Source organism: Sciurus vulgaris (assembly GCF_902686455.1).
Source record: "Sciurus vulgaris genome assembly, chromosome: 11".
NCBI classification, from domain to species: Eukaryota; Metazoa; Chordata; class Mammalia; order Rodentia; family Sciuridae; genus Sciurus; species Sciurus vulgaris.
The window spans coordinates 26,961,530-26,985,155 of record NC_136472.1 but is presented as its reverse complement, the minus strand read 5'-3'; the positions used below and the strand labels follow the sequence as shown (position 1 = coordinate 26,985,155).

At 38.3% G+C, this 23,626-nt stretch overlaps 1 protein-coding gene across 1 annotated transcript in view; it reads right to left on the bottom strand.

The window, feature by feature from the left end:
• Positions 1 to 20,312, bottom strand: part of CKAP5 (cytoskeleton associated protein 5) — a 96,590-nt gene extending 76,278 nt beyond the window's left edge. Inside the window, exon 1 of the mRNA XM_079102048.1 lies at positions 20,294 to 20,312. The gene's annotated coding sequence lies outside the window, so the exon portion shown is untranslated. The remainder of the gene's footprint in view (positions 1 to 20,293) is intronic.
• Positions 20,313 to 23,626: the final 3,314 nt, after the last annotated feature.

Here is a 23,626-nt window from a genome sequence, read left to right as displayed (position 1 = left end):
TGAACTATATATTATGCTTCCTATATGGATCATACAATCTAGTCCCTACTGAAATATCTCTAGAAATTTCAAGTTGTTCAGAGCTCTTAGGAGGCAAAGGCAAAGAGACCAGCTAAAATAAATCTGTCCTACAGAAACATCATCACCTTACCCCATTGCTATATCTAATGTCTCAAAGAGCTCAAATACCATGTAGCTCACCCTGTTGGGGAAAAACATTTAGATGCAATTGTTTGTTTTTAGATGCAATTGTTTGTTTCTTTAGGGTTAAAGAAATGCTTAAGGTTACACATAAAGGTAGAACTTAGAATTCCAAACTGTTCAATTTTTCCATTTAGTGTTCAAATAAATTTATTATGTACCATGTTCTACTGTAAAATATAGGCCTCAGTAATCTACCATTTTCTCATTCTTCAACCAGCTAACATAAGGCACAGAGAGATTACATCATGAGTAATGTTAGAGCTGGGCCTAGAACTTGTCTCCTACTTCACAGTCCACCATTTTCCCCTAAACACCCAAGGGCTCAAGTGTGGTGTTCTTTTATTTTAAATTCCTGTATTTTGGGAGTCTATAAGAATAATTATAGAGCTACTAACTAGATTGTTTTTGACTTCTGCTTGAAAAGAAGCATTGGCAGTGCAACTATTAATGACAAATTCCCAAAATCATGACCCGCAAAAACTCTTCACTATTATAATACAAGAGATCTGGACTTGATTACCTTTCCTGGACTATCACTTCTGGCTAATGAGATGCTACTGCAGAAGCATAGAATAAGTCTGAGGGAAGTTTAAGGAAATTTTCTGCCTACTCAAAAAGCATTCTGCAATCCCTAAGTCAGGTATGGTGGTACACCTGTAGTCTCAGTTACTTGGAGGTTGACACAGGACTGCTTGAGCCCAGGACTTTGGGGCCAGCCTGGGCAACATACTAACTAGTATCTATCTCAAAACACACACACACATACACACACACACACACAAATAAAAAATAACAACAAAAAACCCTCCAAAACCTTTGAATGACCACTAAGGTGTGGTGATAAGTTCATTCAAAAATTAAGACAATAATTATGAAACAAACATAAAGAAGAATGCATGCAGAAATCTTTACTCAAACCATGTCTAGGAAGGACAACTGACCAAAGAAGCATAGAATTATGTAACTGTCATAGAAAATTTAAGATTGTTTATTACTTGGCAAAGGCCAAAGAAAATCTCATTTCTAGCAGGTAACAAAGATGACAAGTCTTTCCCTCTAATTTAAAAACTTTACTGCCTCCAGGTATTACCCATTAACCAGGACAAATGTTATCCTCTTGCTGCATATTCTGCATTAAAGGGAAACCAGAAATCTCTAGCAGGTAATCTAAGCAAACACTGCCGTGTTTCATTTCTTATTCTGGGATCAAGGTTTCCTGCAAATTCACTCAGAGACGAGACAGGTAAAGAGCTGTCTTTCACAGTGCTATTTTATCAGCAGGAAAGGTTAACTGGATTCTAATAGATGATCACTGTCAATGTTTCCAAAAGGGGGACTGGATACAAACACAAGTCTCTGGGGAGATGGAAAGCTAAACCCGATTGTGAATTAGGTCAACTTTGAGAGTTACCGCTCTACTGTACCAAGGCGACTGAAAACCTAATGCTTACTCATCCCGAAGTTACCCAGGTGTCCAAATCCCAGGTTTAAGACCTAAGGCCCAGAGCACTGGAGTCAGCTCCACCCATCCAGCTTTTACTCTGGTAAAAGCAAACCTCTCCTCACCATAAATAGGAACCAGGCTGGGGCAAAGCCAGGTCGTGGGCGCCGCTCACCCACAAGCACCCTAGGGACGCTGTCAACACCCAGAAGTAGAGCAGATGCCCAGGCTTTAGCTCACTGCAGCCGGCATTGTTTACGCTCTTTCACCGCCTTAGCCTATGATAGGCCAGGAAAGTCCCCAGTACTGTCCACCAGGACTTCCGGCACGGACACAGGGGCGGGCAGAAGGGTGTTTGCCCCTCAACGGCAATCTGACACTTACGCTCCCAGGCAGGGAGAGGTCGGGGGACCCTAAGGTCGGAGCAGGATCAGCAGGAATACCCGGCAGGCGGGCGGCAGAGGCATTGGTGCGGCGGACCGCTGGGAAACGCCTCCTCTGGAGGCGGGGCCCGGAGCACCGCTGTCAGTGCCCGCCCCACCCTCAGTGCCTCTCCGCGAGCCATCTAGAGGTTTAAAGGGGCCGTAGCATACCCTTGCCCAAAGGTTTTGTAGCCTCAGGATACTGCCTCCAGTACAAAGGCTTTCCAAGCAAGAGGCAAGTGCAGGATCAACTACTAAGACTCCTGCAGTTGAGTCCACTTCTTTTTTGGTGGTAACACAGGTAATGGTCCAGAGACAAAGGAAATGACCATTTCCCAGTATCACAATCCTAATCGCTCCTCCAGGGGTAAAAAAAAAAAAAAAAAAAAAAAAAAAAAAAAAAATCACTGCAGGTAACAGCCAAACTACCAAGGCAAATACACAGAGCCCATTTTATGAACTGTTCTTTCTTTTAACTTTATCCTTAAAGTTGAACAAGTCTTCAAATGGCAATTCAAATGCCCAGAAAAGAATGCCAGCACCCTGCAATGCCTCACTTTACCCTTTCACAGACTGCTCTATACAACAGGAATTGTAGGCAATGATATCACACAGGCAGAAAGGTAATAGGAAGAAAAATACTCACCCACCTTTTCTTTGGTACCAGGAATTGAACTTAAGGGTGCTTAACCACTGAGCCACATCCCCAGTTCTTTTTAAAATTTTATTTTGAGACAGGGCCTCACTAAATTGCTGAGGCTGGCATCGAACTTTTAATCCTCCTGCCTCAGCCTCCCAAGTCTCTGGGATTACAGTTGTACACCTCCATGCCTGGCTACCTTCCCACTTTCTGTGAGTAAAACGTGACTTTTTAAATGGCCAAGAATTCACTACAGCTCTATAGAAGTAAAGAAACAGTGCGTGCAAACATAATTGTGATGTGCATTCATCTAATTTGATGTGAAAAGTTACTGAGAAAATTGAAGGACAAAATGCATTAGTATCTCAGGAAGTTAAGTCTTGGTCAACCTTTTGAGATCTCCAAAGGTTATTAACAACGTTCTATTTTCTTTTCATAGGAAAAATTTCTGCATTTTGTCTCTTCATCATACCAAGAGTTAAGAGATTTAAGCACTTAAAAAAAAAAAGTTTTCTAGTTATAGATGGACACGATACCTTTATTTATTTATGTTTATGTGGTGCTGAGGATCAAACCCAGTGCCTCACACATGCCAGGCAAGCATTCTACCCCTGAGCTACAACCCCAGCCCAAGATTTATGTATTTTTAAGCCTATATTCCCGCATGGTCTTCAGATGAATAAACATAACTTACTAACACCTTAGGCCATTAGCAAACTAGTATAGGAATCATTTCAGTGAGGCTAAAGACCATTTAACCTGACATCTACGGTATGAACAGGGGTTCAAGTAGAAATTTAGATTCCAAAGGACAGACATGAAAACCAGGGAGCGGGTTCACGGAGGTTTCCCTTATTTTGAAGGTCTCAGAGAATTTTAGGATAAAGTTGTAGGGAAAAGAAACTGATTAGGATTAGAATAGTCTGATTTTGAACTGCCAAGACAATCTCATTCAATGCATTTACTGTGAATGATACTTCTAAATTAGGCAATTAACACATCTTATTACATCCCCATCAAGCTTATCACTGTTCTGAGGATAATGGTTTGCAGATCAGCCTTCCCCATCAGATTTTGAGCACCTCTAGGGCAAGGGCTGGAAGGTATCATAATTATCATTTTCTCTCAATGTGATACAGAATAAGTACTCAATAAATATTTATTACAAAAGATATGACCAACACTATTATCTAGCATTTTATAAGAGTGAACCTCAGATGAACCTCAATAAGCATAAATGCACGCATGCACACACACACACACACACACACACACACACAAACACACACAAAAATGGATCATATCCAATGCTACACTTTCTAGTGAATTAAAAATTAGAGGGAAAAAAAACTATTGATTGTGCAGCTCATTCTCAGGCATCGGAACTCAAAATTATTACTACAGGGATTTCTATCTTTGGCCCATTTTATATAAATATTTCTGAATAATTCTTGGATTTTCTTCTTCTATTTTTGCAGTGCTTGGTATTAAACCCAGAGCCTCATGCATATACATGCTATGCAAGGCTCTACCACTGAGCTACATCCCCAGCTCTATTTTGGTTCTTGCTTCCTTTTCTTTTATACAGAGATTAAATTAAATGTATAAGACCTTCATAATTCAACAAATTACTGGGCAGTAATTGTCTCCTTAACATAGGGAATGATTTGGTAAATATTTCACATGTATATAATAAAAACTGAAAAACATGGGGAAACAATTCATGTATTAGAAGATGGCATTTCTTATGCTTTGAAAAAATTTCTCACCATAATTTTTTTCTGCTTATAATAAGTTATAACAGAAGAAGCCGGGCATGGTGGTGCACCCCAGTAATCCTGGCAGCTTGGGAGGCTAAGGCAGGAAGATGGTGAGTCCAAAGCTAGTGTCAGCAACTTGGCAAGGCCCTAAGAAACTCAGCAAGACCCTGTTTCTAAATAAAATATTAAAAAAGGGCTGGGGATGTGTCTCAGTGGTCAAGTGCCCCTGGGTTCAATCCCCAGTTAAAAAAAAAAAAAAAATTATAAAGAAGAAAATAATACATAACATAAATAACCAGCAAGAAAAAGGAAGTTTAAAGCATCAACTGAACTCTATTCCATATAATATTCAACAAAGGAAAAGCAGTCAAGTGAAGAGATTAAGGTGATGGATTCTATAGCCAAAATGAGTTCAAGCCCTGGCTGTACTATTTATTAACTGTGTAGCTGTGGGCAAATTCCAACCTTGCCATGCTTCTTTTGTCTATTTGTAAAATGAGAAAAATAATAGTGTAACACAGACTTAGAGGCTGCTTTTGCTAAAAAGTAATGACTTCAGTTGGGTTTGCAGATATCCAACAGATAACTAAAAGCAGTATAAAAGCATTTCTGCCTTCATTTTACATGTCTCCTTTGCTACCTAAAATTTTGGGTCAGATACCTGCTCAACTCTACACGTAGACATGTTAATCATTTAAGGAGTGTTCACGTAAAACTGATGATCCTCCCTTTTCAAGGATAAAGACACCAAGAGTAACTAGAATGTTTTCAAGATTTGAAGGGATATTATAATTAATAGATTGTCAACCAACATCTTCTACAATGTCCTGTTCCAGAACATTGGGGCAGAGTCTAAAAGTCTCCAGTCATTTCCCTAAACCTAAAGGAAGATTCAGTCACTGTCCTAACTCCATCTTGCCTTTCTGAATTGTTCTTTCTCTGAGTCATTCTCTCCTGCAATCATTTTGGATTCTAGGATCACAGGTCTGATACATTAAACATCCTGTGACAAGAGCTGAAAATACTTCCAGGAGCAGTAACTTTCTTATCCTTAACAAGACTGTACATGGCTAATACGGAGATAATGATCAAACAGACCACAAATAAATAATCAAGATTATTTATTTGACTATGAATACCCCCACCACCTTGTTCTTCCCTACATAATCCTGAAGCTTTTGTCAATACCCCAAAGAGGGCTGAAGATGCTGATCCTCCTGTTTCTTCCCAATGTGGCCACACAAAATAAAATTTCTTTCCTATATTCTCTACCACTTGTCTCCTGTTTGGTTAATTGGGGAAAATGGCTGAGACTAGGGCCCCCTGACTTAGGACTCTGGTTACAATAGTATCTCAGTGTTCAACAAATATTGTCTAGTTTATCTACCATATTTTTTTAAAGCTAAAAAGCAAATATATAGCCTCCTCAGACTGAATGCTCCAACCTCCCAGTGTTCCCAGCTGTTAGAGTAGCATAAATCAAGGATTAAAGAAGAGAGGGGAGATTTCCTAAAAGCTTTTATTTTATGTTGGGTTTATTAAGATATAACTCTTATACAGTAAAATCTCTTCAGCATACAGTTCTGAGCTCTGACAAACACAGAATCACATATTCACCATGATCAAAGCTATTCCATAAGTCCAAAAAATTCTCTTGTGCCCTTCATACTCAACTCCTCTTCTTATTCCTAGGACCACTGATTAGTATTCTTTTATTACAGTATTTTTTTTTTTTTTTTTGTCTTTTCTACAATATTATAGAAGTGGCATCAGAGAGTATGTTGATTTTTGAGTCTGACTTCTTCCATTTAGTGTAATGTACCTGAAATCAAGAGGTAAGGTATGGCTCGGTTGTACAGTGCTTACCTAGCATGCATGAGGCCCAACACCGCTACAAACAAACCAAAAAACCCCCAAAACACTGACGGCATTCATCAGGTGCACATAACAGCTGTTTTTTTCCTTTTTATTGCTGAATAGTATTCCATTATGTGATATAAATATATTTTGTTCCTTTACCAGTTCAAGCTATGTGGGTTGTTCACATCTTTTAGCAATTAAGAAAAAACTGCTATCATCCTTCTCATGTAGGTTTTTATATGACTGTAAGTTTGTATTTCTCTTGGACAAATAATGCAAGAGTAGGAATGCTGAGTGCTATGGCAATTGTTTATTTACTTCTACAGGTAAATACCTACCTGTTTTCCAAAGTAACTACATCATTTTGTATTTCTACCCTCTTCAATTATGAAAGTTCCAGCACAACTGGATTACTAAAACTAAGTTCCAGTATAAATCTATATTTTACATAAGACTTAAAGCCAGTTCTTTAAGCTTTTTGTCTGAGATCAGGAACAAGCCAAGTAAATGGTTCTTTTTATTTTTATTTTTTAAAATATTTTTAGTTGTAGACGCACATGATATCTTTATTTATTTATTTATTTTTTTGCGGTGCTGGGGATCGAACCCAGGGCTTTGTGCTTGCAAGGCAAGCACTCTACCGACTGAGCTATCTCCCCAGCCCGATATCTTTATTTTTTATGTGGTGCTGAGAATTGAATCCAGTGCCTCACTCGTGCTAGGCAAGCACTCTACCACTGAGCCACAACCCCAGCCCCCTAAGTAAATGGTTCTTGCCACTTATACTTTACATAGTATTGACAGTTTTAGCCAGAGCAATTAATAAGAAATAAAAGGCATTCAAATTGGAAAAGACATAAAATTATTTCTGTTCACAGATGACATGATCCTATATGTGAAAACTCCTAAAGACTGAACAAAAAAACTGTTAGAACTAATAAACGCAGCAAAGTTGCAGGGTACAAAATCAAAATTGCAATGCAAAATTAGTTGCATTTCTATAGAAATTGTGCCAGTTGTAAACAGATGAACAATTCAAAAATGAAATTAAGAAAACAATTCCATATACAAATAGCATAAAAAAATAAAACACTTAGACATAAAGCAAGTATTTTGTATCAAGGAGGTAAAAAACTTAGACTGAAAATTACAAAATTACTGATGAAAGAAATTAAAGAAAATGTAAGTGGAAAGACATCTCATGTTCAAGGTTTGCAATTCCTGGAACTTGAAAATGTTACCTTATTTTGAAAAAGGGTTTTTATAGAGGTGATTAAATGAAGGATCTTGAGATGGGTAGGTTATCCAGGTGGGCAGAAAGGGACATGTGACACCCAGTGGAGACAGTCATGTGAAGACATATCAAAGAACGATTAGAAGAGGCTCAAGTAATGTGGCCACAAGCCAAGAAATGCCAGCAGCCACCAGCAGCTGGAAGACACAAGAGATTCTCTCAGAGTCTCTGGAAGAAGTATGGTCTTGCAGACACTTTGATGTTTAACTCTGTATATCTCAGTTTGGAGTTCTGATCTCCAAAACTGTGAGAGAATAAATTCTGTTGTGTTAAACCACCAAATATGTGGTAATTTGTTACAACAGCCTTAGGAAACAAATACAGTATTGCACATTTGACTGCACATCAAAATTTTCTGAAAGGATTCATAGAAAACTGCTAACTATGACTACTTCTGAAAACAATACCCATTCCTGCCTTTAAAAAAGTTATAATGACCTTCAATGTCTTTAAAATAATGTTTTAAAGAGTTTTTAAAATGTTAAAATTCTAGCTTGGAACTTTAAAGCTGGATCTGCCCATATTCATCCTCTAAGTTACATTTTTCCCTCTTAATGTGTTTTGGACACCCTATCTTCTTTGAAAGAAACTAGTTTTTTGTTTTCCTTTGTTTTGTTTTATAATCCACCCTTTTCAAGATGAAACTAAATTCTGTTCATTATGATATCAGCATCTAGCATAGTGCTTTGCACTTCAGTATATAATTTTTAAAATGGCAAAATTTCATCAAATCATAAAAAAGTGTCCCTTGTTATTTATAAAGAAAACTTTGTATTTCAAATGTGTTGGAAAACATGTTTAACACAATTCCAAAGTAAATTCTTTTCCAAAGTAAAGAACTGCTTATTCATAAAATTTTCAGATAAGATTTTTTTGTTTATTCTTTGACTATAAAATCCACTAAAAGAGTGTAATTAATTTTTAGAATCTTTCACTTTGGCAAAATCAACACAGAATACTTGCCAGCAGTAAATCTAACTGTAGAGAGTTCTAGTCAAGATTATACTCCAGTCAAAACCTTGCTGGATGGAGTGGCACACAGCTATATTCCCAGTTACTCAGGAGGCTGAGGCAGGAGGAATGGAAGTTGGTGGCCAGCCTGGGCAACACAGTGAGACCCTGCCTCAAAAAATAAAAAGCACTGGGAATGTAGCTCAGTGGTACAGTGCCCCAGGGTTCCATGCCCAATATCACAAAAACAAAAAACAAACCTGCTTTCCTACAGACTAGCTGAGCCTCAGTTTTATCACCCATCATAACATCACCATCTCCATCTCCATGTGCTTCCTTATTTAACACACACTTCTTGTGCATACATTATGTGCCAGGTACTATTCTAAGCAATTCGCGTGTACTCATTTAATCCTTGTAACTTTGAAGGTGATATTATCATCCACATTTGACAGATAAGGAAACTGGCACAGAAGACAAGGAACTGGTCTAAAGTGATTCAGTTGTGAAGATTAAAGGAGATTTCCCCAGTACATGTTAAGAATGCCCCAAATATGTATATTATTCTCCTACCCACAAAACAGGTTTGTACCTGTCAAGTCATGTGAGGGTATACTGTATTAGATACTTCTCTAGGCACTGAGTACAGGCTGTGCACAAGAGCCCAGAGGCAAGTACTATAAGAGAGTATAGCAGAGACACCTGGTCTAGACAAGGGAAGTCTCACTGAGAAAGTGATTCTTTATGCTGAGAACGAAAGGAAAATAACATGGATTGACCAGGTAAAGATGTAATGAATGAGAATAACAAAGAATGTTTCAGGCATGTATGAAAATGTCTAAAACAGCTAGGAAAGAGTAAAGAACAGAAATGTGACCCATGTGGTCAAACGGGTTGAGAGGATCAAAATGGAAAGGACCATATCATACAAATCCAGTGACTTAACTCAAGTAGTAGCACAGATGGCCTAGCAAATACAAAGCATTAAGTAATCAACAGCTATCATTATTGTGTTGTATTATAAGCATTATCCCAGAATCATTCAGATATTAGACTGACTTTAGACTTAACTAAATCCTTATTTCAGTCTCTGATTCAAGAAAGGCCTGTCATGTTAGAGTTCTTATGAAAATTGCTTCTTTTGCTGTAAGAGCAATCTATTCCTTTTTAAACTACAGAAAGCAGATTCACTACTACTACTACTACTACTACTACTACTACTACTACTACTATTTAGTTGTAGGTGGACACAATACCTTTATTTTATTTTTATGTAGCGCTGAGGATTGAACCCAGTGCTTCATATGTGCTAGGCAAGCACTCTACCACTAAATCACAACCCCCGGTCCCAGCCTCATTATTACTTTAAAAGTCAGATGCCACCAATAATACTCAAGGGGAAACAGGGTGTGGTGGCCCACACCTGTAATCCCAGCAATTTAGGAGACTGAGGAAGAAGGATCACAAGTTCAAGACCAGCATTAGCAACTTAGTAAGGCCCTGTCTCAAAATAAAAAGGGCTAGGGACATGGTTCAAGGTCAAGTGCTCCTGGGTTTAATCCCTGGTAAAAATAATAATAGTCCTCAAGGGTACTGTCCATATTTTGCTTGGAGGAATCTCTCATATCAAATGTTACTCAAAATTAGCAAGCAGTCCTCTACAGCACAAAAATATAAAAATACATATGAAAAATTTATTGCACAGAGATTTCCAATATGTGATTTGGTCTTTACTCCTAACTGAAGCACCCTTGCTAATTCTAGACTAGAAAGTTTTCATGAGTTTTTTTGTTGTTGTTGTTGTTGTTAATTGGAGATGGAAACAATACCTTTTATTTTTTATTTTATTTTACTGGTACCAGGGACACTTAACCAGTGATTGTTATGTCTTATTTAGAGATAGGGTCTCCCTGAGTTACTTAGTGTCTAAGTTGCTGAGGCTGGCTTTGAACTCACCATCCTCCTGCCTCCTGAGCCACTGGGATTACAGGTGTGCGCCACCACACCTATTTTATTTTTTAATGTGGTGCTGAGAATCAGATCCAGTGCCTAGGCAAGCACTCTACAACTGAGTCACCATCCCAGCCCATGAGATTTTATTCTTAAACTTATCACATAAAAAAGAACCAGAAGAAAAGTATGGAATTACAATATTGGTAAAATTCCTAAAATCTGCAAACAAGAAGTTTCATACTGCAAGTAGATGAGGACATGATAGAAAGAAACACTGAAAATAAATACAAAATAGAGGGAAAATTATAGCAAAAATGATTAGGAAATGAGACATTCTATATTGTCAACTTTGCCATATTTCAGATTTATATTTATTCCTGAAACATTTTTATTTTATGGAACTTTTAAAATATAAATCAAAGAAAAAAAACTTCCTGGCCTCAGTAAACCAAGTATACTGATAATCATTTAAACATTTCTGGATGATCCTTTTGGACATTATAAATGCAATCCTACCCTCAAGATCTAGGGCCACAAAGATATGAGAGACTCCTTGCAAAACAACACAAAACACAAAAAATTAAAAAAAAAAAAAGCTGTTACTAATGTGACTTTTCTTTAGTTTTACTGTTAATATATTTTATAGCTTTCCTTTCTCAACCTTTGTGATCAAGTTAATACTTTTCGTTATCGTGTAGCAGTGGCCCTAATTTTAGCTCTTGATTTAAAGAACCAAACAGGCAGATAGTGTGCATAAAAGAATGAGCAGGGTTTGCTAGAAGGAAGTCAATAATATTTTTAATTATCCACTTAGGCTGCCAAAAACACTTTTGGGGGTTTATTTCCTGTTGTAGCTGACTTTCAGATAAATAAAATACTATTTTAAGTCTTATGATTGAACAAAAAATAAACAAATGAATTTCATTACAAGAAATACTTGAGACTACTCAGTTTTTCCCCCTCATCTTTAAAGAAAGGATCTAAGCTGGGCAAGGTGGTGCACGCCTATAATCCCAGCAGCTCTGGAGACTGAGGCAAAAGGATGGTGAATTCAAAGCCAGACTCAGCAATTTCGCAAGGCCCTAAGCAACTCTGAGACTGTCTCTAAATAAAATACAAAATAGGGTTGGGGATGTGGCTCAGTGGTTAAGTGCTCCTGGGTTCGATCCCCAGTATCCAAAAAAAAAAAAAAATTAAAATTAAAATTAAAAAAAAAGAAAGGTTTTAGAAGTCATATTAAACAACCTCTAAGAAATATAACCAAGGCCTCAAAGAAATAGATTTCTTACTTCTTCATAATATAATAAAACGATGTTTAAAGATTGTAAATAGTCATCATGGTTTATCTATTATTACATCTATACTAGAAATGTAGGATCATTCCAACTGAATCAAAATTTATGCTTTCAATGCATGTCTAAACAAAGACCATAAGCCAGGAACACACAACTGTTTCCAGGTCTATGGCACTTGAAAAGTGTTATTAGAGGGAAAAGATCTCAATAAGAACTAAATTACGAAGAGGACATTTGTTCATGACCTAAATTTCCTCTGAGAGAAACTGTATAATTTCATATTTAACTAAATACAGATGGAAAGACACAGAAACAATAACATCTATGGGGGTTAGTTTATATATACTGCCTAATATTTTCAGCTGAGAGGGCCCATCGATAATGATACCCAGTAGCTGGATCTTGGTGGTATTTAGAAATACCACCATTAAGTAAAAGGAACCAGAGTTCCTTGGAGAAATGCTAATTCTAGGGCTGGAGCAGCGATAAAAAATTATCAGTCTGGAGCATCTTGTAGTACCAGAAAGCAAAAGTATTAAAAAAGACGGGTATATGTGAAAGGGACATGGAAGCCCTGACTAATACTCCTCAAACTCATCAAAGACATGAAGACAAGGAAAGACTGAGAAATTACCAAAAGACCAGAGGAGGCTAAGGGAGATGATCACTGGACTGTATCTTGAAATAGGGTTATGAATAGAAGAACTGTTGAAATTCAACTAAAATATGGTGTTTGTTTAAAAGTAATGTATACCAGGCATGGCGGTGCACACTTATTATCCTAGTTACCTGGAAGGTTGAGGCTGGGTATCTCAAAATGAAAATTTAAAAAGGGCTGGAGGAGCTGGGATTGTAGTTCAGTGGTACAGTGCTTGCCTAGCACATGTGAGGCACCGTGTTCAATCCTTAGCACCACATAAAAATAAATAAATGTATTTTTAAAATAAATAAATAAAATAAAAAGGGCTGTTGATGTAGCTCAGGGGTAAAGCACTTGTCTAGTATCCAAGGCCCTGATTTCAATCCCCAGTACTGAAAAAAAATGTAATGTACCAATGTTGATATCTTAGCTTTGACAAAATGTACCATATACGATGTTAACAGGGAAAAGTGGGTAAGAGGAAATCTATATATCTTTTTGGGGGGTATGAGAGATTGGATCCAGGGGTACTCTACCTCTGAGCTACATTCCCAGTCCTTTTTCTCTTTTTTATTTTGGAATAGGGTCTCAGTAAGTTGTTGAGGCTGGCCCTTGAACTTGTGATCCTTATGATCCTCCTGCTTCAGCTTCCTGAGTTGCTGGGATTACAGGCATGTGCCACCTTTTGCAACTTTAAGTCTAAAATCATCCCAAAATGAAGTGCTTATTTTTAAAAATTTCTTCTTAATAAATTATCATTAATTTCAAAAACAAAGTCGATGAAATGAAAAACAAATTTTTTTTAAAAAATGGGAGCAATACATACCTACTAGAATGACTAAAATTAAAATAAAATGATAAAACTAAGTGCTTTCAAGAATGTGGAATAACAAGAAATCTCATTCATTGTTGATAGGTACGTAAAGTGGTATAGTTAGACAATTTGGGAGTTTCTTACTAAAGTCTTGCCATATGATCCAGCAATTATGCTCCTAGAAATTTACCCAATTGAATTAAAAACTTATGCCTACCTCACAAAATTCTACATGTTTATAGCAGCTTTGTTCATAATTGTCAAAAATTGGTAGTAACCAAGATACTTTTCAATAGGCAAATAGATAAAACTATGTTACATTCATAACATTTTTTTTTTTTTTTCAGTGCTGGGAATTAAACCCAGGGCCTCATTCATGTAAGGCAAATGCTCTAGCACTGAGCTATATATTCCTAGTCCCATAAAATGGATTATTATTCATCAATAAAAAGAACTGAGCTATCAAGTCACAGAAAGACATGCAGAAATCTCAAATCATATTGTGAAGCAAAAGAAGCCAGTCTGAAATGAGTACACAAGATATGATTTTAATTATACGACATTATAGAAGAGGCGAAACTATAGACAGCAAAAATGTTAGTGTTTGCCAGGGTTTACAAGGAAGGGAGGGACAAATAGGTGAAATACAGGGGATTTGAGGGTAGTGAATCTATTCTTTTTTTTTTTTTTAATTTTTGTTGTTGTTGTTGTAGATGGGCACAATATCTTTACTTACTTATTTTTATGTGGTGCTGAGAATCAAACCCAGTGCCTCACACATGCTAGGCAAGCGCTCTACCACTGAGTCAAACACCAGTCCTCTCTTTCTTTGTAATTCTAGCTCAGTTTAATTGTACTAACAGCACAGGAGGACACCAACCCCAGGGAGACATCAGCCCAGGGTTCACACCAGTCCTGCTGTCATCACACTGGCAGACAGAGGCCTTTACCATGAAGATTTCAAGGACACCTTTGGGAAGCTGAACTGTACCTGAAGCTGAAGTTAAGAGCTGAAGCTGCCAAGTACAACCTTGGTCTGGGCCTTGGTCTGAACACTGGCTTCTGGCCAGTAAAGCCTGAAGCCCTTAGCAATGTAGGTGAGACAACTGAACTTACATCTGACATCCTTTGGGATCTTAGGTTTAACCACACTAGGGTTTATGAAGTCCTTCACAGCCTGAGCAGGTGCACTCATAGACTTGGTGTGGTTGGCCTGCATCTTCTTCAGGTTCTTCTTGTGTTTATTGACAAAACATATGTTTCTCAGAAACTCTAGGCCTACATCCTTAAAAAATTCATACCTTTGTGTATGGACTCACATCTTTCTGATCAGGGTTCCTTGATGTAATTTCTGGGACTTGTTATATATGAACCTGATATGTCTGCTGCACCATAGCCTGTGACTCAATGATCTTATAATGATGGACAAATAACATTATGCATCTGTCAAAACCTACAGACTTTAACAAGAGTAAACTTTATTGTGTGCAATTTTTTTTTTTTTTTTGCATTGCTGGGGATTGAACCCATGTGTGCAAATTTTAAAAATACATTTAGGAAGGGAACAGTGGTACATACCTATAATCCTAGCAACTTGGGAAAGTGAGGCAGAAGGATCACAAATTGCCAGGACAGCCTAAGAAATTTAGTGAGACCCTGTCTCAAAGCAAAAAGATAAAAAGGACTGGGGATATGGTTCAGTGGTTGACTGCCCTGAATTTAATCCCCAGTATCAAAAAAATAATAAAATAAAAAATATTTAGGAGATTAATGACTTTGGAAATAAGTGGAGTTAATAAAACTAAAGGCAAAAGCACTGTACCTAGTTGATAAAGTTGTTTTCCATTAGAGTCCAAAGTAATATTTCTAATACACACATACACACACACATATCACAACTCTGAACAACTAAATAAATGTTAAAAGTCCCAGACTTTCAACTGTTGAAGTAGAAATTCACATATTAGCAAGAGAAGGAGGATAAATGATCCATGTGGTAATGAATCATAGTTGGAGGTATCAGTAAGCACACATATTTAAATTTATATACATACAGATAGCCACATATAAAAATATTTAGTTACCTCTAAATACTTGGGGTTAACATATGCACATATTTTTCTGTTAGTCAACTTTCTGTTATGATAATACCTGAGATAAACCAACTAATAAAGAGAAAAGGTTTATTTTGGCTCATAGTTTTGGAGGTTTCAGCCCATGACTGATTGGCCCTGTTGCTTGCAGGCCTGAGGCAAAGCCTAAGTACATCTCTTCACCGACAGGAAGTAAAAGATAGGAAGAGGAAGGGGCTGGGCTCCAAATGTCCCCTTCAAAGGCACACCCCCCAATGACTGGAAGACCTTTCACTAGGCCCCACTTCTAAAGTTTCCACCAGCTCTCAAGAGTGCCAAACTGGGGATAGCTGGGCATGGTGGCATATACCTGTAATCACAGTGGCTTAAGGGACTGAGGCAGGAGGACTGCAAGTTCAAGACCAGCCTCTGCAACTTAGTGAGGTCCTAAGCATCTCAGTGAGAACCTGTTTCAAAATAAAGAAATAAAAAAGGGGATGTGGCTCAGTGGTTAAGCCACCCTGAGTTCAAAACACACACACACACACACACACACAAATTTTTAAAAGGGCTGGGTACATGGCTCAATGGCTGATTGCCCCTAGATTCAATCCCTGGTATACCCCCCTAAAAAAAAGCTAAACTGGGAACTAAATCTTTAAGATGCAGGCCTTTGGGAAAATTTAAAATCCAAAATACAGTAATTTCCTTGCTCTGTCAGTTTAAAAGGTTTAAAAGAAATGACACCCCAGCAGCAATGAGAACACTTAGTTCTCAGGTCTTGGTTTCTAATACCATTCTCCAATAAAATACTGACTCTAACTCTGGGACAGGAAATATACAAGAGGAACCTGGAGCATCTTGCAGTATCAGAAAGTAGGAAAATGCTCAAATATCAAGCAAATCAATCACTCAATCAACACACACACACACACACACACACACACACACAGAGCCAGGGGTGTTGGCACATGCCTGTAACTCCAGCTACCCAGGAGGCTGAGGCAGGATTGCAAATTTGAAGCCAGGCTAGGCAACTCATCAAGACTCTATCAAAATTAAACTAAAAAAAAATGTCTGGCGATGGAGCTTAGCAGTAAAACACTTGCCTATTACACACAAGGCACTGGGTACACCCACTCCTCTCTAACATGTTAGAGGGGGATAGAATAGAAGTCAACTAAAACAGCTCTCAATGGATCAAGCTGGAACAATTTGAGCAATAACATATAGTAGTACTGGAATGTAACCCAAAGAATAAAATAAATATCCTTGAGCCCATAGTGATAAAAATAAATACTTGACTAAATTAATAAGGAGAGACAAATATTCTATTTTGAATTCCGTTCAGATGCTCCACCTTAAAAGTCAGGGAACATAACTCCCCATTCCTTAAGTGTGGGCTGCACACAGTGACTTTCTTTTCAAGAGCACAGTGGAAAGGGATGAAAAAGAGTAACTTTATAGTGGCAAAACTTCACAAACACTACTTCAGTCAGGTAACTGAGGTCAATATTAAGTTATAGATCATGCTGATAGTATTTATCTTTAATAAGATGTGATAAAAATGGCCCTCTACCTCGGTAGTCTTCCTACCAAAAACCCAGAGCCTTAGTCTAATCACAAGGGGGGAAAAAAAACAGGGAAATTCCAACAGACTATCCTACAATATATTTAATCAGTGACCCTCAAAACTTCTATAAACTAAAAAAAAAAAAAATTTAATTGGGAAAAAAAAGCTGGGTGTAGAAGCATATACCCATAATCCCAGCAACTCAGCAGGCTGAGGCAGGAGGATAAGTTTAAGGTCAGCCTGGGCAATTTTGTGAGACCATGTCTCAAAATAAAAAAATCAAAGGGCTGGGCATGTAGCTCAGTGGTTCACAACTGGATTTAGTCCCAGTACTGTGAACAATTGATCGATATATACATAGATAAAAAGAAAGAAAAAACTGAAAGGGAGAGTCAGCTTTACTTTCCCACCCAGTTTACACAAACATAATCTCTATTTTTTAATTTTCTTAGTTGCAGATTTCTGAACTAGTCTGTTGAGATACTGCTCACATTCAAAACAGACACCCCACTGTTATTTACATACTGTATTACTTCATCACATAGAGAAGACTATGCCAGTTTTGGCCACTTTTGTGCAACAAACACTTTGTGTATGTGTGTGTGTATGTGTGGTGGTGGTGGTGGTGGTGGCTGCAAAGGGGACCAAACCCAGGCCTCAAACATGCTAAATACTTTATGACCATCTACATTGTTCCAGAAACTGCTTGAGGTATTGATGTAACCTCACAGAGAAAAAAATATGTTGTGCTTTTATTTCTGTCAGGGAATCTGACACAAACAAACAATAAGCAACCTATCACATAATAATACATAGAGGAAAGTGAGGTGAATGTCGACAAGGGGGTTCTCTAACTGGGAACTTAGAAAAATGCCTCTTTAAGGAAATGTCATTTAAGACTTGAGTGGAACTTATAATACAAGCTTGAGGTAGAGGTTCAATGAGGTGGAAAGTTCAAGGCAGAGAAAAGCAAATGCAAATATCAATAATAAAAAGCTTAATGTGCTAGAGGTATATCAAGTAGGTATGGTAACTGAAGGGATAAGAACCAACTAAAATATTTTGAAATCAAGATATAAGAAGACATGAGTCATTTTAAAACCTTAAACCTCTCCAATACTCACTATCAAGAATCTATCATAATTAGAAAAAAATCTCAATTTTTATGCTCCCCCTTAACCCCACCCTAGTGTCACAGTTATCCATTTTTCCACAATGTAAGCACTGAATTTTGGCCTGCCCCGCCCCTCTATAAAACACCATGCCTGTCATTCATATTTCATTGATCTATGACAAAGGTATTAAAAAGGGGAAGAGGTTCTATCCAAAATTTGATCTTGAATTCTCCTTAAAAGATTTCATTACTTCATAGAGTATAACCATTAAAAAAAATGCTACTAGTAATAATAAAAGGCCCTGGAGACAAACTTGAGTTAAAATTCAGGTTCTATCACTTACATTATTTTGAGCAAGTTAGATAATCTTCCTCAGTTTCCTCATGTGTGAAACTGAGAGGATAAAAAAATAAATAAAATGTAACACCCAATGAGCATTCAGTAATTGGAAATTTATTTTGTTCAAGGACCAGAACTGGGCCAAAGGGAATATAGAAACGACAATTTGCTACAGTTAACTATGTGAAAGATAAAACTGTCAAACTCCCTTAGGTCAGGGGCTTTGTCTTTTTCTGGATCACCAGTGCATTCACTGGATCTAGAACAATGTTTAAACATCCAGTAGACATCAATCTCACTATTTGTTAAATGAATGAGTCCCCATTATGTTCAAAGGAGCATAAGAGAGCCAGCTTTATTTGAATACAAAGTTTTCATTCCCTATCAATATTTTTAACATTATTCAAAGGTACTGTTAGAGATGTTAATTATTTTTAATTGTTTCCCCAAAACCTAGAACAGGTGTTTGTTAATATTGTTACTCATATTTATTCCAACTAAAACTGCTGCTAAAAGTGAACCATTATAGTACACTATATCTATGATGGAATTACCACACACCACTGTGAATAATTCAAAGTTGATGATCAAAACTTTAAAAGTAATGGAGTATAAAGTATAAGGCATATTAATTGTTATGGAATGCCTTTGCTTGCCATTGCCTTAAGTGAATGGCCTTTAAAATTTTCTGTAAAATTTTCTATTCACAAGTTTCCCAACTAGGTTAAATTTATGCTGGCAAAATATACTGATTTCACCTTTACCCATATTATTAAGTTTCATAAAAGCATTACAGTTTGTCCACTCAAGAAAAGTTTCAAAATGTTGTTAACTTAGTTTAATCTGCTCTTTAGGTCAAAGAAGGACTTTTCAGGGTGATGAAAATGGAGAAAAAGAGAAGCTCACCTTTCCAAAAATGAGTTTTCAGTTACTATAATTATGTATAATATAAGACAGGCATCATATCTGGGCCAAGATTTGATGTCTTGGTTCCCATGAGAATTAAATTGGAGCCATGCATAAATTTGGGGCAAGTTCTGCAAAACCTTCACTCCCTATTGATACTGAATGAAAAACTCATTAAGATTCATCAACGCGAATATATTTGCTAACACACAGCAGCCACTCTGGCAACATCTCTTTCATGGCTTTCTATGCAAGAAACAAAATGAGAGGCATTAAATCCTGCCCGACAATTACCACGACTGCAGGTGGCTACCTCAACAGCTAGCGAATAAAAACTACAAAGTAAGAATCTAGTTTACCAAGCACCCACCTTAAAGTAGCAAGGCCTGCTGAACCCACACTGCTGGCTACGGTATTGGTCCCCCAAACCTTCAGAGCTGGAAAGATACCTGAACTCTACTGACACCTTTTGAGAGAGCCAGCCAGACGTAAGGGCGGAGCGGTGAATGATCGGAATCGTTAAATCGCAGCGGGTAGGGACACAGGTGTGAGGGCAGGCCCCGGTACCACCGTCCTTGTCAGGCTCCGAGGCGACCAGGCCCTACACAACCACCACAGCCTTCGGCGGCTCTTACTCATTCATTCATTCGGCAATTACCGAGGGCGGCTCGCAGGGCCCCCGGCCCAGCCCCGGAACACCTCGGCGGCCAAGCGCGGCCCTGCGCCGCCCGCGTGCCCCAGCGCTGCAGCCCGCGCCCCGCTGCGGCGCGCTCTGGTCACCCAAATCGCGGCCCCGGCCTCCACCGCACCAGCGCCCACGCCCCCCGCCCTGCCGACCGCGGGTTCCCCGGCCTCCGCCCCGCTTCGCCGCCTCAGACCTGCCGGGTTCGAAAGGCAGGGAAGGCGCGCGTCCGCGGAGGCCCCCGCCCGGGGTGCCGGGACCCTCCGCGCGCGCGCGCGCGGCCCCGGGATCCCAGAGCCTATGCCCGGGAGTCTGGCCCACCGCCCACTCACCTCGTCGGGTCAGAACCGAGGGGCCTTCTCTAAGCCGTTTGAAACCGCTTGGGCCGCCGCACACCCCGCAGTGTCCTCGTTGTTTATTGGTCCTCGACGGACCGCCCATCGCCCTTTTATTGGTCCATTTGAAAGGACTGTGGGTACGCGCCGCCTGCAGCCTTAAAGGGGCCGCGCGCAGCCGCGTTTCCCTCGGGACCTGGCGCTGCCTTGCCTTCCCAAGTAGGGAGACGGTGGCTGGCTGGAGGGAAAGCTGCTGACCATCCCGAAAGAAGAGCGAAAGGTGTGTGTACATCTGTGCGTTCCGGACCGTCGGCGTGTTTGTTACTTAATTACAGTAGCTGTCAACGACTGACTTTTTTTCTGACCCTTGAATTCACCAGATATCGATTGTGAAGGTTCTAAGGGAAGAACAGAGAGATGGCTGGGATGTAGTGGAAGGAGCAGTGACACAGGATTCCATTGGATGACCGTAGATTCCAGTAGATTCCATTGGAGCCAGGACACTGAATTCCAGTCTTGACCTGCTCTGAGCAAATCACTTGTCTCAGTAAATCTGGAGTTTAGTTTCCTCATCTGTAAAATGGAATGACAATGTTTTCCTTACAAACTTAATGTAAGGATTTAATGTAATAAATCGAATATCTGGGACAGGCATTCATGAACTGTAATGCAATGTGCAAATGCTTACTACTCCTCGTATCATAATGAGAAGTTTGGTTAATACTATCTCCAAAATTCTGAATCAGCTCTACTTTCAACGTTTCTGTAAGGTTAGATCCTCGCTTCCAAGGAGTTTTGGGATCTACAGTAGTAGGAGGAGTAAAACATATAGACCAGTCACTAGAATTCAAAATACTATGAGAGCTATCTAAGTGAAAACTAGTATGGATATTAAGCAAAGGAGAAAAGGTGATGGAAGAGAATTTGTAAAAGAAATGGGCTTTGGAGATTTAAAGGACATGTAGTTTACCAACACTTTAAATGATGGAGTGGGGATGGGTAAAAGTATATAGAACGATGATTTTTGTTTTGTTTTGATCAAATTGACAAAGATGTAAAGGTTCAACAATTTTTGGGTGGTTAAGATTTGGAAAAATAGGTGCTCTATTCGTAAGAGTATAATTGGTGCAGTCAGGTGTGGCACATACCTGTAATCCTAGAGACTGGAGAGGCCAGTACCAGAAGAATGGAAATCCCAGGCCAGCCTCACAACTTGGGAAACCCGCCCCCCATCTCAGCAGTAGAGTGCCACTGGGTTCAATCCCCTGAACAACAAAAATATATGTATATATTTTTGTATGTATGTATATGTGTGTATGTGTGTGTGTGTGTGTATATATATATACTTGGTAGAAACTTTTAAGAGGACAATTTGGCAGTTACTAAAATGTAAATCTACAGAATCTCTGGCCCAGTAATACCATCAGTAGGCATTTATTGTACAGATCTATGCAAGTATGCAAAGAATAGTGCACAAGAATGTTTACTGAAGGTCTGCTTGAGATAGAAAAAAAAACCTGGAAATCAAATGTCCATCCATAGGGAACATTTTACATAAATTATGGAACATCCATTCAATAGAACACTAGGCACCTCTTTTTTTTAAATTTTTTAATTGTCAATGGACCTTTATTTTATTTATTTATATGTGTTTCTGCATATTGAACCCATGGCCTCGAACATGCCAGGTAAGCACTCTACCACTGAGCCACAACTCCAGCCCCACTAGGCATCTCTTGAAAAAAAATAATTTATGTGTGCTGGAGTAAAAAGTGCACATATTTTTATTTTAATTGAAAAGAGGCAAGTTGCAGAAAAGCACATGTGGAATGATTTTATTATATACAGTTATAAATGTATGTGTGTGTGTACTTGAAAGTAGAACATTCCTGGAATTACAAGAAACTTAATAGGAGTGAACTCAGCAGGGAGGGAAAAGTAGGGAAATGAATTTCTTTTTTCCATCAGTGTGTTACTTTTTTTCAATAGATGGAGCAAAGAGAATGTCTAGTAGCCCAAAAAATAACAGCAAGATCAAAAGACAAGAAAGTGCATTTTATATATATGGGATTGAACATATGGATTTGATTTTAGGACAAAATTCATGGTGGGAAGGAGTGGAATACAAGATTGAGAAAGTTAGGAATAAATCTTGGAAGGTCTTGGATACCAGGGCAAGGAATTTCTACTTTAAATAAGTAGCTAATAGGGAGCTATTGAAGGTTTCTGAGCAAGAGAGTGACAAAAATCAGGACTGTACTTTTTGAAAATTAATTAGCTTGATTATCAAAAATGTGTTAGAGCTGAAAGCCCAGTATGGAGTCTGATATAATGGCATTAAAAAGGATGAGAATAGATTCAAGAAAGAATGAAGTATTTAGCAATCAATTAGATTAGGTGCAAAGGCAAGGGTGGGTCCCATTTAGAAAGATGAGTCAAAGAGAGTTCCAGGATGTGAGCCTAGGAACAGGGAGGGCAGTGACTGCCCAAGTGAAAGTAGAAAGTCAGGAGAAGCTGTCCCGAGGGGAAGGCAGAAAGTTTAGTTTTAGACTTGCTTACTTTCAGGTACCCATGAGACATTTAGATGGAACCAATCTAAGTAAGCCTAGAAAATACAGGATGGAAGCTGGGAGAATAAAGACTCAAGTAATAGAGATTTGGGAATCATTTCTATAGAGTGAATGAAACTATAGAAGGGAAAGAAAGTGGAGAGAGTGAAAAGATGGGAGATGAGGCAAGATCAACACTTAAGAGAGGAACCAATCAAAGTAAATTTGTATTTACCAAATTGTATATTTGGAGAAATATACAAAAATAGTCTTCTTCAGTCACTGGCCACTGGCATGTTTATTTTATTTATATATCACTGGAAATAAACCGAAGATTACATTTAAGGAGAGGGTTATGGTGATCTGGAATTTGCTCAAGAAAGGATGTGTGCAACCTGCATCTTAGAGAATTTTAGAACAAGATGGCAAAATCCTTTTTTGTCTTGAACCTCTGGAATGTAACCCTCCTAGGAGGTGGGCATTAGATGCTTAAATCCATTCATTCATCCATTTAATAAATATTTATTAAGACCTAGTATACAGAAGGACTGTCCTAGGTACTTGGAATAATCAGTGAATGAAATAAACCAAAAAACAAACAAACAAAAAAAATTTTCCCTTCACTCATGGAGCTCACATTATGGTGAAGAGACATGGACAATCAATGCATAAATAAATTATATAGAATGTTATTAGGTAATAAGTGTAGCAGGGAAAAGGAAAAAAGATATAAGGGCAAAGGATAGGGAAATGGGGGAGAAAAGAATATAATTTTTAAACA